At 38.0% G+C, this 14,889-nt stretch overlaps 1 protein-coding gene across 1 annotated transcript in view; it reads left to right on the top strand.

Annotated features, from left to right (window-relative positions):
* ANKRD31 (ankyrin repeat domain 31) overlaps positions 1–14,889 on the top strand; it is a 183,365-nt gene that overhangs the window by 167,867 nt on the left and 609 nt on the right. The gene's annotated exons all lie outside the window — the stretch shown is intronic.

Raw genomic sequence — 14,889 nt, 5'->3', positions numbered from 1 at the left:
GCCCCTCCAACACAGACTCTTTCTGTCTTTTATTATCTTTGCCATTTTGAAGGATATGATATAAAACATCAGAGCTGTCTTAATTTGCATTTAGTTTATCATTAGCAATTGGAGCAATATTTTACATAGTTGTAGATATCCTGCAATTCTTCCAAGGATCCGACTTCCTTTGAGAGTCATATCCTTGGACCACCCAGTCCAATCTCTTAAGGAAAAACTATAGGTCATGTATTTGTATCAATGATTTATGTATTTTTATTATCAGACTTTTATCATTTTAATACCAGTATTGTTTTTTTATTTGATAATTTCGCTTTATTCTAGCTACATTGATTTTGTTTTATATGAAAGCTTTCTGAGTTTATGTAATCAGACTCATCTATTTTGTCTTTTACTATCTCTTCTGTCTTGTTTGATGAACAATTTCCTGTTAGGCATAGCTGTTAAAGGTGTTTCCTCTTCTCTAATCTTTTTATGATGTGACCTTTTTTTTACTTAGGTCACATATCCATTTGGAGCTTACTGTCACATAAGTGAAAACTTAATTTCTGCCTAATTATTTTCCAACTTTCCCAGCAGTTGTTGTCTTTCCTTCAGTAATTTGTGTTTTTGATCTTATCAAAGAGAGGCCATGCATCTAAGACATAAAAGAAAACCTCCCCAGACTTATCAAAATGGAAGAATACTACCTACTTCTAGTGATTCATGTAAGCACAATTAACATTGCCAGAAGAAACTTTAAAAGTATTGCCAACCCTTGCAGAGTCTTGGGCAAGAAATTATAGAACATAGGGATGTGTTTTCTTCAGTGTTACCCATTGAAAGCAAGACATGCAGAAGACAAAAATTGATTTGAGAAATGAATAGCTGCCAAAAAGGTGGTATCTAAGAATAGGATTTTAAATTCTGAACCATAACTTAAAATATATGGATGACAGACTCCTGGCCAGCAATAAAGTACGCCTACAGAGGCTATTAACTCTCTAACTGTAGGTGTCCCTCAGGGTTCTGTCCTCGGCTCTCTTCTCTTCTCCATCTATGCTATTTCGCTTGATAATCTCATCAGCTCCCATGGATTTAATTACCATCTCTATGCTGATGATTCTCAAACCTGTTTGTCTTGCCTGAGTTTCTCTGTTGACTTCCAATCTCACATCTCCAACTGCCTTTCAGACATCTAGAAATGAATGTCCAGTAGGCATCTTAAAGTCAATATGTCCAAAATAGAACTCATTCTCATTCCCCCTGAGCCCTCACCTCCTCCTACATTGTCTATTACTGTAAAGGATTACACCATCCTCCTAGTCCCTCAGGCCCTCAATGTAGGAGTCATCCCTGACTCCTCCTTGTCCTCAGCCCCCATATCCAAGCTGTTGCCAAGGCCTGTTGACTTCACCTCTGCAACTTCTCTTGTATATGCCCCCTTCTCTTTTCTGACACTGCCATCACTCTCGTACGGGCCCTCATCACCTCACACCTGGATTATTGCATTAGTCTGCTGGCAGATCTGCATGCCTCAGATCTCTCCCCACTCCAATCCATCCTCCATTCAGCCACTAAAGTGATTTTCCTGAAGTACAGGTCTGATTATGTCACTCCCCTATTGCCTCCAGAAGTAAAAACTTTGTTTGGCATTCAAAGCCCTTGATAACCTCCTGCCTTTCCAGTCCAGTCTTATTACACCTTACTCTTTGCCACATACTCTTTGATCCAGTGACACTGGCTTCCTGGCTATTCCTTGAACAAAACACTCCTTCTCTCATTTCTGGGCATTTTTCCTGTCTGTTCCCCATGCTTTCAGTGTTCTCTTTTCTCAACTCTGCCTTCTGACTTCTCTGGCTTCCTTTAACTCCCAACCAAAATCTCATCTTTTACTGGAGCTTTTCCCAACCCTTCTTAATTCTGCTACCTTCTTTCTGTTAATTTCCTATTTATCCTGTATATAGCCTGCTTTGTTGTATATATTTATTTGCTTATTGTCTCCCCTATTAGATTCTAAGTTTCCTGAGGGCAAGGACAGTCTTTTGCCTCTTTTTGCCTTCCCAATGCTTGGCACAGTGCCTGGCATATAGTAGGCACCTAGTAAATGTTGATTGGTGATAGAATTTATTTGCCATGTGTCCTATAAAAGTAACCAAAAGGGCTTTGAACTAAAAAGGATGGGGAAGAGAGAAAATGGTCTATGTATACCTATCAAGCTAGATGCCATGAAGAATAGCTACGGTGAAGGATAAAAAATAGCAGTTCAGATATCCAGAAATTCACAGGAGGCAAAATTTAAAAAATGAACAGACAGTAAAACCTATGGCCTCAAATATGTATACACAAATGCCCAATGTTTAAGGTAACAAAACAGAAGAACTAGACATCTTAACACTAAGAGGCAAATTTGACCTCAGTTGGCATCATGGAGACATCATGACTGAAATGTGTCTTTGGATAGGTATACCTTATTCAAAAGGAACAGGATAGGTAAGTGGATAGGAAGAACATTTTATATTAAGAAGTTGTACTTATGTGAAGCAATCCAGAAATCAGAGGGGCAAAGCATAGCACTTGGAGGAAGCTCAGTGGAGGGAGAAACAGAAGCAATTTTGTGATTAGATGTTACCACAGATCTCCGGGACAGAAAGAGGAAATAGATGAGGTGTTGGGGAAATTGACTATAAACCTGGCAGAAGCATGATATAGTATTGATGGGAGCTTTCAATTATCCAGATATTTGCTGCAGTTCTCTACCTGCCAAAAACAGAGCAGGTAATAACTTTTTGACTTGCTTTAGTGATAATTTCTTCCTTCAAAAGATGGAAGACTCAGCACAGAGAAATTCTATCTTGTTCTATGCAGGACTTGGTTGCTGGGTAAGAAATGAAGGGAACCATGGGAAGAAGTGATCCTTCCATACTCCATTAAAGAGAATAATTCAGGGTATAATCTGACATATACCCTAGATTCTAGGAAAGCAGATTTCAAAGAATTTAGAGGAAGGATAAGTGGTATCTCATAGATTGAAATTTCACAGGGTAATGGTCCAAGAGATATGGGAAACTCAAAATTAAATTCTGGAGATGTGAGGGGGCCACTCCCTTATGCAGAATCTATGACTATTCAGGCCATTTGGATGCATCATAGCTATAACATTGGTGAGTAGATTAGAGTTATTTACTTTTAGAAATTTCATAATAAAGTGTGGTTGTGGTGGTTGTAGTAGTAGTAGTAGTAGTAGTAGTTGTTGTAATGGTAATAGTAGTGGTAGCAGTAGTATTAGTAGTAGTAGTAGTAGTAATGGTAGTGACTGTGGTGGTGATAGTAGTGGCTCTGTTACTGCTACTTGTCTGAAAGACCCAGATAGATATGTGTACTATAGCCATGTGTATAATAAGAACTAGAGGAGTGCTATGAAATATCATGTCTTAATATTTTAGTGGCTTTCTTTCTGCTAGACATTTTTCCTTTCATGTTTAGTTTGTCATAGGTTTTTGCCATAAAAACTCATCATCTCTACTTTAGTACAGACTTAAAGGAGAAAAATTCCCACTCTCTCCAAAATTCTATCAGCCTTTCAGGACACATTAAAAAATGTCTACCATACAAAGCTGCTGAATGGAAATATTCTCTTAAGAAAGAATACATTCCATCTATTTACCTGGTAAGGCATCTTTGTATATTTATGTGTTCTGTCACCATGGTTTCCAGGCACTCAAACACATTAGCTACAATTTATTCACCTGTGAGGAAAACACACTTCTCTTATATTCTTTCTCTTCTAGAACTATCATTTAATGTACACTAATTATGGCATTTCTTTGATGGGAACACATCATGTGAACACATTTGAAAACAGAATAATCTTTTTCAAGAAAGTCAGAACCATCCTTTTCACAGAGATGGTTCATGACCCAGTGGCATGCTATTATAAATCAACATCTTAGAAGAAAGACTTTTCTTCACTTAATACTGCAATTTTAGTTTATTTTCCTACCCAAATTTTTTGCAACGTAGTACACAAATCAGAATATCTCTCTATTTTATGAGACTGAATACTTCCCAACATCTAAGCATCACAGACTAAAGGAAGAGGTGTTCCTATAACACTGATCCCTCGCCATAGAGTGTGCTATTTAAGCTCTTATTTATTATGCATGCTACTATGGCTATTGTGTGTTTTGTACCCTTGTTAAAATTCCATTGTCCTAATTCATAAAGTACAGGCAACCTCATTTAATAGTTTCTTTTTTATATAGACAATCTTGCTCAAGATGGCTATTTGCTATTGTTTACTCAAAAGGAAAACCCCCAAAATATGACTTGAAAGTTTCCTCTATGAAACAGAATAACCCATTTCCTCTCCAACTTTCTGGATGGAAGTTTCCTCAGAGAAATAGAGTTAGGATTTAAATCTAAATATAAGGTCTAATTCTGTTTGACTGGTTCCAGTAGAATTTTTACATGTAACCATATGTGTGCTTTTCTAGTGTTTTACCTTTCTTAGCTTCCTTGAAGTTTAAGCTTAAATCACACCTTCTGATCAAGACCTTTCCTAGTCTTGTCCTTTCCATCCCCAGTGACTTCCCTCTAAGATACCTTCCACCTATTTTGCATATATCTTTCATGGTACCCTAGTTATTTACATATTGTCTTCTCCATTAGAATGTGAGCTTGTTGAGGACAAGGAATGTTTTTGCCTTTCTTGGTGTCCCCAATACTTAGCACAATATCTGACACATGGTAAGTGCCAGATAAATGCCTGTGACTGATTGACCAGCCCTATGAAAGAAATCCAGATTAAATTTTCATTTTAGTTTTACAGATTGGCCATTTACCTCTCCATCACTGTAGATATCTTCCAGAAAACCTTTCTGCAAAAGGACAGTAAGCTTTCTATTAGAGGAGCCATGATAGACTATTTTCTCCAATGTGACTTGGGAGGTTGTATTTTGTAACCATCTGTCGGATACAAAATAATTGTTAAGCATTTTGTCTTGGATTAGAAATGCATGCCTGGCTATAAATGGGTTTGTGTATGCATCTATATATGTATGTATTTTCCATTTAGAATGAGTGAGCAAAAGTTCATTCTATAATCATAATAAAAATGTAGCCTACCCAAAGTTCTTTGGAACAATTTCAAATCATGTAAGTTGAATTAATGTAGTTAATAGATTCATAATGTTTCAGGGGTAACACAGAATCATAAATTTAGAGCAGGAAAGGACCTTAGAATTTATCAATTCTACCCCGCCTCATTTTACAAATGAGAAAACAGAATCCTAGAGAGATTAAGTGACTTACCCAATATCATTTAGACAATAAATGGCAGGACTAGAATTCAAATCTAGGTAATCCTGTAATTCCAAAATCAGTGATCTCTCCACTATACCACACCATCACACTTTTAAAAGTAGCCAAGATTTTCTTTTTAATTTTTGTGACATTAAAGCAAGAGGGGAAAAAAAGAATTATAAGAAACAGAAGACTCATAGAAGTTAAATTAACCCTGCTGTTGGCATTATTAATTTAGTTGGTCATTTTAGAGAGTAAATGTGAGCAAGAAGATAATTGTATAGTAATATAGGGATAGGGCCTGGACCTCTGATTTTATTGGTGTAGAGAACCCTTAAGAGAGGAAGCTTTCTCTACCAATGCAGGTTGGCACCTTTTCTGCAATTTATAATCTTAGAACATTGCCTAGGACATTGAAAATTCAATTAGCTTGCCCAAGGTCACACAGCCAATATGTATCAGGGGGTAATACTTGAACCCAGGTCTTCCTGACTCTCGAAGCTGCCTCTCCTAGTAATATAGCACATTCTGTTGACTAATAATGAAGATTGGGCAGTCCATGTGAGCGGTCCTCTCTACCAGTTTATGGTTACCTGGTGGTTTTTCCTCTCTCTATTTGAGTCAGCTCCTCTTTGTGGCTGCTTCACTGGCATTTTCCAGGTAACACTTAGCATGTATAAGGAGTGGCACACCTCTCAGCACATATGCTTTCACTGGGGCTGCATTATTTCTGTGCTGTCAAATAGGTTCATTTTCTTTTCTTTTTTTGGGGGGGGGGCTAGCCAGTGGGGTTAAGTGACTTGCCCAGGGTCACACAGCTACTAAATGTTATGTGTCTGAGGCTGGATTTGAACTCAGGTCCTCCTGAATCCAGGGCTGGTGCTCTATCCAGTGCGCCACTTAGCTGCCCCCAAATAGGTTCATTTTCTTAGGACTTAGAAATCATATTGACAGCGGCCACAAAGTATGCTGCCCGCAGAGAAGTTACTGTCTCCTTGATCCAGGCAGAAGTAAGTGTATTTATGGAACTGAGAAAAGATTATCTCCATTTTGAGCCCTTTACCCAGATCCCGGAAGCCAAGGGGTCCTGTGTCACAAAGCTACCATTTAATGTCCTTGGCTACAGTATTCACGAAGGTTTGTTACTGGTTTGTGTTGGTCTGGACCTGTAATTTTTCATCAGTTTATAGGGAACTTCTAATGTAGAGACATCCTTAACCAATGCAGATCAGCAAATCTTCTGAAATTTTAGCTCAGGAGAGTCGCCTAGGCTGCTGAGAGCTTACGTGATGTACTTTCATATAGCTAGTACATGTCAGAGGCAGAATATGAACCCATGTGTTCCTGACTATAATGCCAGTTCTCTATCCCTCACATCACGTATGTTTGTGTCTACAAATACATAGCTTGGCACTGCTTCAGGGCCATTGGAGACCACTATTTTGCCCAAGAAGGGTTTTTCCTAACCCTCCCACTTCACCTATTTCATTACCACAGGCTATTTTTTTAAAAAATAGGTTATTATTATCCCTCTTTTACAGAGAAAGAAACTAAGTCCCAGTGATTTTCTCAGGGTCACATTGCTAGGAAATATTGGAGGCTGGATTCAAACAAAGGTGTCCTAACTCCAAACTCAGTGCACTTTCCAGCAGATCCACTGCTTCTCTATATAATAAAGATTCTACTTCCTAGAGCTACAGGATTAACAAATGCCTGCCTGCCCACAATCTTTTCCATTTTGCTCCATCCTCTGAAAAACCATATTTTTGGTCTGTCTGCTCTATTTTCAACATAACATCAGTTGGAAAAGTAGGCATGTTGCTCCCTTTGGAGCTTCTGCCTACTGTTTTGTACCTTGGTTGGTGATGTTCTCTGTGTGAACAGCATGATAATGATTTATTGTTAGAAACAAAAACAGGACTCCTTAGGTGCTCTTGAACTTCATTTACAAGGGGTCTTGTGTGTCCTCATTTAGGGCTGGTGAAAATACAACTTTGATTCTCCTTGGTCCATGACAACTTCTAGCACTGACTCCTATGTTGGAGATTAATAAAGCCTTTGACCTTTCACATACTGCATATAAAACATCTAAATGGAGCATGTTATTTGGCCACTATGACAAAATCAGAATTACACAGTTTTAGTTTAAAACAGAGGCTTCTTAACCTGTTCTGTGTTGTGAACCCCCCTTTTGGCAGTCTAGTGAAGCCTATGGACACCTTTTTCAGAATAAGATTTTTAAATGCAAAAAATAAAATACATGAGATTACAAAGTATACCAGTTATATTGAAATAAGGCTAGGTGGCACAGTAGACAGAGAGCTAGGCCTGAAGTCAGGGTTCAAATCCAGCCTCAAATACTTACTAGCTGAGTGACCCTAGGCAAGTCACTTAACCCTGTGTGCCTCAGTTTCCTCATGTGTAAAATGATCTGGAGAAGGAAATGGTAAACCATTCTAGTCTCTTTGCCAAGAAAAGCCCAAATGGGGTCACGAAGAGTTGGACATGACTGAAACAACTGAACAACAACAAAAGTTATAATATTTTTTTAAAAACCAAATTCGTGGATCCCAAATTAAAAACCCCTGGTTTAAAGGGACCTCAGCAGCCATCTAGTCCAACCCCATACCACAAAGGAATCCCCACTATAACATAGCTGGCAAGTGGTTATCCATCCCAGTGACTTCCAATGAAGGAGAACACACTATCTCCATAATGGCAGTCCATTCCACTGTGGTACAATTCTACTTGGCAGAAAGCTTTTCTGACATTAAGCCTAAATTTGCCTCTTTACTGTATGTACCCTGCTTCTGCCTTCTGGAACCAAACAGAACATGCCTAATCTCTCTTCCACATGATGAAGTCAGTTGTCATGTCCCACCTGTGGCATCTCTAGTCTACATGTCCCTTGACCCTTCAATTGACCTTCATGTCACAGACTCAAGTCCCTTCAACATCCTGGCTGAAAGCAATATCCTTCTAAAATTGTGGTGCTCTCCAGAGCAGACCTAATACCTCTTTATTCCTGTTTTTTCTTAATAATATTTTATTTTTTCCAATTACATGTAAAGACAATTTTTTAAAAATTCATTTAAAAAAATTGAATTCCAAATTTTCTCCCTTTCTCCCTTCCCTATCCCTCCCTAAAAAGGTAAGAATTTTAAGTAGGTATTATATATATATGTGTGTATATATATATATATGTATATATATACATATATATATACACACATACACACACACACAATCATGTAAAACATATTTCCATATTAGTCATGTTGTAAAAGAAGAAACAGACCAAAAGGAAAAAATAACGAAAAAGATAAAGAAAGTGAAAATAGTATAATTTGATCACCATTCAAACTCCATCATTTCTTTCTCTGGATGTGGATAGCATTTTCCAGTTCCTTTGGAATTGTCTTAGATCATTGTATTGCTGAGAAGAACTAAGTAATTCATAGTTGATCATTGCACAAAATTGCTGTTACCGTGTACAGTGTTCTCTTGGTTCTGCTCACTTCACTTTGCATCAGTTCATATAAGTCTTTCCAGGTTTTTCTGAAATCTGCCTGTTTGTCATTTATCGTATTCCATTACATTCATATACTGCAACTTGTTTAGCCATTCCCCAATTGATGGGTGCCCCCTCAATTTCCAATTCTTGACCACCACCAAAAGAGCTGCTATAAATATTTTTGCACAAATAGGTCTTTTTACTTTTTTATGATCTCGTTGGGATACAGACCCAGTAGTGGTATTGCTGGGTCAAAGGGTATGCACAGTTTTATAACCTTTTGGGCATAGTTCTAAATTGCTTTCCAGAATGGTTGGATCAGTTCACAACTTCACCAAAATAATGCACTAAACTATGCCTCTTTTAACACACCTCAAGGTCACAAAAATTATTTTGGCTACAATAGCCTATTGCTGACTCATAATGAATCTACATTAATTTATTAAAGCCACCAGATCTTTTTCAGGCAAAGTGGTCTAACCAGGCCTCCCCCATCTTTTATTTGTGATGTTGGTATTTTTTTACCTTAGTCATAGCCCCCTCAAACATCATAGCTATGTGAATATAAGGAGTACCTAGCTACACCATCTTTTAAGATGAGATGACTCCTATTACAAAGCCATTAGTTATTTTTATTATCCTCTAAACAAACCAAAAATAAGTAAAAAGTAGGTTCTGTGAACTACCACAGCATGCCTTCACCTATAATACTGTAACATCTACTTCAATAAAGAGAGAAAAGCCAGACTTCTTGGCAAACACTAACTTCTTGACATTCTAGCCAGTGCTTCCTTTTTCCTTAGTCTGTCGTGGGACCGAATCAGGAATGAGAAGATCAAATGATATCAAGTATAGGAAAGTGCATAAAGTATATAACATAATATAAAAGATAGTTGTTATTGCTGATATTATTAACAACAACAACAACAACAATAAGCTTTAGTGTCTGTTTATATCAGTAAAGTATTTCTCCATTTTCTAGATTCTAAGGGTTTCTCATTCAGTCAACAAGCATTTATTAAGGGCCTACTTTGTGCCAGGACATGCCTGTGTTTGTAAAAATCAATCAGCCAATTAACTAATTGACTGATAGATTTGTGAATTCAGTGGCTTTGGGGTTTACTCTACCACAAAATCTAAAAACTCAAGATTAGTCAGCATCTAGTAAAGTTGCCAGTTATCTCTTCCATAATATCCTATTATGTATAATATGGCAATAATATTCTGTTTACCAAACATCCAAAGTACCTCTGGAGCAGCTTTTAAAATAGTTTAATTAACATTCAGTTAATAAGTAGTCAATTTTCTAGAAGGCAATTCAGCATGCCAAAGAAGATTTTATCCTGGGAAGTCTGAAAACAGAACCTTGCTGATTGCTGAGGTGTGGTACTCTGTGAGGGCGGTGCTGGAAGAATTGCTGTTGCAGAACCAAAGTCTGAGGTGTTGGTTCCTTCTGCCATCTGACCCGGTATACCAGGTGGCTCCTGGTACAAGAACGTTATTATCCTTGTTATTAGGTCATTTTCAGTCATGTCTGACTCTTCCTGACCCCATTTGGGGTTTCTTTGGCAAAGATACTGGAGTGGTTTACAATTTCCTTCTCCAGCTCATTTTAAAGATGAGGAAACTGAGGCAAACAGGGTGAAGTGAAGGGCCACACAGCTAGTAAGTGTCTGAAGCTGGATTTGAATTCAGGAAAAGAAGCCTTCCTGACTCCAGGCCCTACTGGTGCTCTATCCACTGCTTACCTGCCCCTGTTATTATCCTTAGGAATCCCCAGCTCCATATGAATAGCTGCAATCAATCAGCCCCCAGCTTTGTTCTTGAGCTCATCATTCTTAGAACTTTGTTTTTAGGCTCATACTGCTCACTATGACACTGAATGCAATATTTGCATAATATCTGTGTTATATTAAGAACAGTTTTTTCTCAAAGATAACCCATGACTCCTATAAGAATAGTCAAGATTGTCTTGACAAACAAGGCAGCCTGGAATAATAAGCTTGGAGTCAGGCTGGCCTAGATTTGAATCCTAATTTAGATACTTAACTAACTTTGTTACCCTGGGCAAGTCATTTACTCTCTTAGCCTCATTTTCCTCACTTGTGAAATGGGGATAACAATGCCTGTGGTGCTTATCTCATTGGGTTCTTGTGAGAATCAAATGAAATAATATGTGCTAAGCGTTTTGCTAACCTTAAAGTGCTATGTAAATGTCAGGTTTTAATCACCATTATTATTATTCATCAGTATTACCTGAATTGGATCTATCTTCCACAAAGTGATTTTTAGAAGAAAGTATTAGGAAGGAAGAAATAAAACAATTTGAGTGTTTTGAAAAATTCATTTCAATGATCATAATAAGATAAGAACTATAGATCAGAGTATTGGAAAGAACATAGGACTCCTAGTCAGAGGAGCTGAGCTCTATCCCCAGTCCTACCTGCTATTTTGTGAGACATGAATAAGTCACAGTCTCTCTGGATCTCAGTTTTATCATCCATAAAATGAAGGAGCTGGACTAGATGATTTCAAATGTCCCTTCCAGCAGTATATCTTGTAATACTTAATAATGGCCTCCACTTATATCTTTTAGAGTATTGCCCTTCAAAGACAATGCTATTAATCTCTTGTCAGGGGGATATCTTTTATATTGTTTTTCCAATACAGAGGATGGATTCAACGAAGTCACATGTATTCCATTGGACATAGCTAACAGGTATCAGAATAGGTAATAGAATTGTTATCTGTATGAGGATGAAATCTTTGACCCTGACAATATTAGCACCACTCTCTGTCTAGCTGAGCTAACCAGGCAGACAGATCTTAGATTACAGATTTCATGCATTCTAGTTCATAACTTGGGGAAAAACTAAATGGTGCAGAACAGACAGGAGGGTTCAGGTAGAGGTGGTATTTGCTTGCCAACAAAACTGATTTAGCCTGGTGTCAAGAAACTAGTTGGGATTTATATTCAAAAGCTTTGTACCGACATTTAAAAATGTTCTGGGAGAAGAAATTCGACTCCTGAAATAGCTTCTGGGAAAGATTGTTTGAGAGACAATCTATAAGAGAAGGCAGCTTGTGAACTCCAGCTGGTGAGGAGAAACATTTTGTCTAAATGAAGTTATACCTCACTAGCAGCTTCCAGTAGCAAGGAGCAAAAGGAAAGGGATATTTTTTCACACTTTAAAAAAAAATTTGAAAATAAATTGGCAAGTTATTCCCTGATTGTGGAAAAGCAGTCATATTGATTATACATGTTCAGCATAGAGAGATCGTTAGAAGGTGCATGCTTTTGCTTCCTGTTTCTGCCATGTGGAAGGATCTCTGAGGGAGCTGACACCTACCTACAGGGAATCATTTCAGCAGGAGACTGCCAGGGAAGGCAAGCCTTATTGCTTAGGCTGAAGTCCTGAAATTAGCAGCTGGAAAAGGACTGCAAGGGTTTTTGGAGCCTGCTGAAGTCATAGAGCCAGAGAGGTATATACAAGCTTGGAAGTGGTTGAGAAAAAGGTGGAAGGACTTCTCTCTCTGAAAGCATAAAATTTATGTTTAAATGATGGATTCATAATAGTTAACAATTAGGAAGACAGCAAACTATAGTTGGTTTGTTTTTTTTTTTAATTTGCTCCATACATACTAGTCTTAAGCATAGTTTAGTAATATTATTTAAATTTTCTTGTTGTAATAAAAATGTATAGTTTTTAAGATAGGGAAATCTTTATTTGGTGAGCATTTTATATGTTCATCATTATTTATGTTAATTATACCTGCAGGAACTGTAACTAGCATAAGGCAAACAGTATTTTTGCTCCAGGCACCAAGGGGAACTAAGGGGGAGGGAGGGCTTCCACCCCAGGGCCTCCACATTGCTTTTCTCTTAGGGTTGCTATCTCCAAAGGAGACCAGACTCTCCTCTGTGCCACCTTAACAATTCCCACCCTCTTGTCCTCCCCCTTCCCCTACCGGGTCTGTGCCACCCAACCACCATCATCCCGCATTTCTGCTAATTAAAACTCTGCGTGCTTGTAGTCTAACCCTAGTTTTTAATTTCACTTATCCAAGAAATTTACTTCCTGTTAGTGACAGCATACCCAAATAACCCTCTCAGGTTGAATATGTAAACTTAACAATTTAAAATGGCCATGATGATGTCACATCAGCTAAAGTATCATTAGAACTTCACTGAGGAGGGGGAGAGACAAGTACAACTCAAAAAAGAGTCCCTACCTTCCAGGATCTTACATTCTGAAGTGTCTTCACACATAAAGGAATGAGGTAAAGGTGAGGGAGAGGGGCACAAAGCTGCTAGAGAGGGGATAGATAATTCCAGGGTCAGGAATGGATGGCTTGGAAGCAGCATGACATGGTGGTCCTGGCCAAGGACTCACCAGCCAGAAGAGAGGGCCACATGCCAGAGGCATTACCAGATTGAGACATTACCAGACTGACAAGGAGGCAAAAAAGTCAGGAATTGTTTAAATGTGGTCTTTCAGAGCACCCCTCACCCCTGCTGCCCATAGGAGGCATCTTGGCATGCTTCACCTCTCAGTCTCAGTTTCCTTGTCTCTAAAATGAGAGAGGGGTGGGTCAGATAATCTCTTAACAATCTAGTCCCTTCTTCATTTAATATTCAGTTATGATTGATAGCTATTGTAAAGTGCCAATGAGTCACATGTAGCTGAATAATATTAGAGACTATTTGAAACATGAATCATGCCCTAGGCCCAAGAAATGGTAGAGACCACCTTGGCCTCCAGAGTTGGGATAGGCCTATTACTGTGCTTGATAGATAAATTAGCAAACAATTAATAAGCCCCCAATATGTACCAGGCACTATACCAGGTGCTGGACAAAGACAAAAATGAAACAATTCTTACCCACAACATGTACATATATGCACATGCATGTGTGTATATAAACACAGTGTACTGTATATTTTGTATATACACATATATATGGGTGCATACACATATATACTAGATATACCAGAGTAATATATTATGTACTATATTATGTATAATATAGCATATGATATAGCATATATTATATACTATATATACATATATATGTATGTATATACACACACACACATTTATACATACATGATGTCTCCTTTGTAATCTTCCTGAGGACAGGAACTTTTTCATTTTTTTGTCTTTGTATTCCCAGAACTTAGCACAGTGCCTGGCACATAGAGGGTGCTTAATATACACATATACACACATATTTAAGCTATAAAACTTAAAACTTCACTGAGACTTTTTGGACATGCTGTGTATATATACAGACGTGTGTATATGTATGTATTACATGCATATCAGTTTATGCAATATATAAAAATAAATACAAAGAAATTTCAGGTGAGGGCTTTAGTAGCTAGGAGGATGTATACATAGAAGGTGGCATTTGAACCGAATTTTGGCAGATTGCATTAACATTGGCCAGGTGAGTATGTGAACGCATTTGAGTAAATACAGCCAAAAGATTTAGTGGGTCTGGTCTCCTGAAACTAACCTGTACAGTTCCAGAAACAAAGGAGAGCCTGGAACAACCAAGCCTCAGTACCTGTACAATACTTTATAATGAGACACAGGAAAACTTTCAGGCATTCTGATTATGTCCTGACTGCATAAACCCAACCATGGTCTTCTATATCCAGGGTTGTGCTGGAAAATGTTTAACAACCAATTCTCCAAGAAAAAACCATGAATAGTACATACAACACACTTGTAAGTTTAATCTTAGCAGTGAGGTGGCACAATGGATAAAGCGTCAAGCCTACAGTGAGGAACACTTCAATTCAAATACAGCCTCAGACACTGTCTGTGTCACCTGGGTCAAGTCCTTCTACTGCTGTCTGCCTCAATTTCCTCATCTGTAATATGGAGATCAGAACAGCACTACCTCACAAGGTTGTTATGAGAACCAAATTGGATAATATTGGTGAAGTGTTAAGCCTGGTGGCTGGCATATAATAGGCGCTCAATAAATACTTATTTTTCCTTCCTTCCTAATCTTCATTATTAATATTTAGGCAACCAACCCTGATTTGTAGCATTTGCTGATTTCCTGGGTATAAATGCTCA

This window comes from Phascolarctos cinereus, unplaced genomic scaffold (genome assembly GCF_003287225.1).
Source record: "Phascolarctos cinereus isolate Bilbo 61053 unplaced genomic scaffold, phaCin_HiC Scaffold_4;HRSCAF=312, whole genome shotgun sequence".
In the NCBI taxonomy this organism is placed as follows: Eukaryota; Metazoa; Chordata; class Mammalia; order Diprotodontia; family Phascolarctidae; genus Phascolarctos; species Phascolarctos cinereus.
Note: the sequence above shows the minus strand (reverse complement) of the source record. Positions and strands in the feature narration are given on the sequence as shown.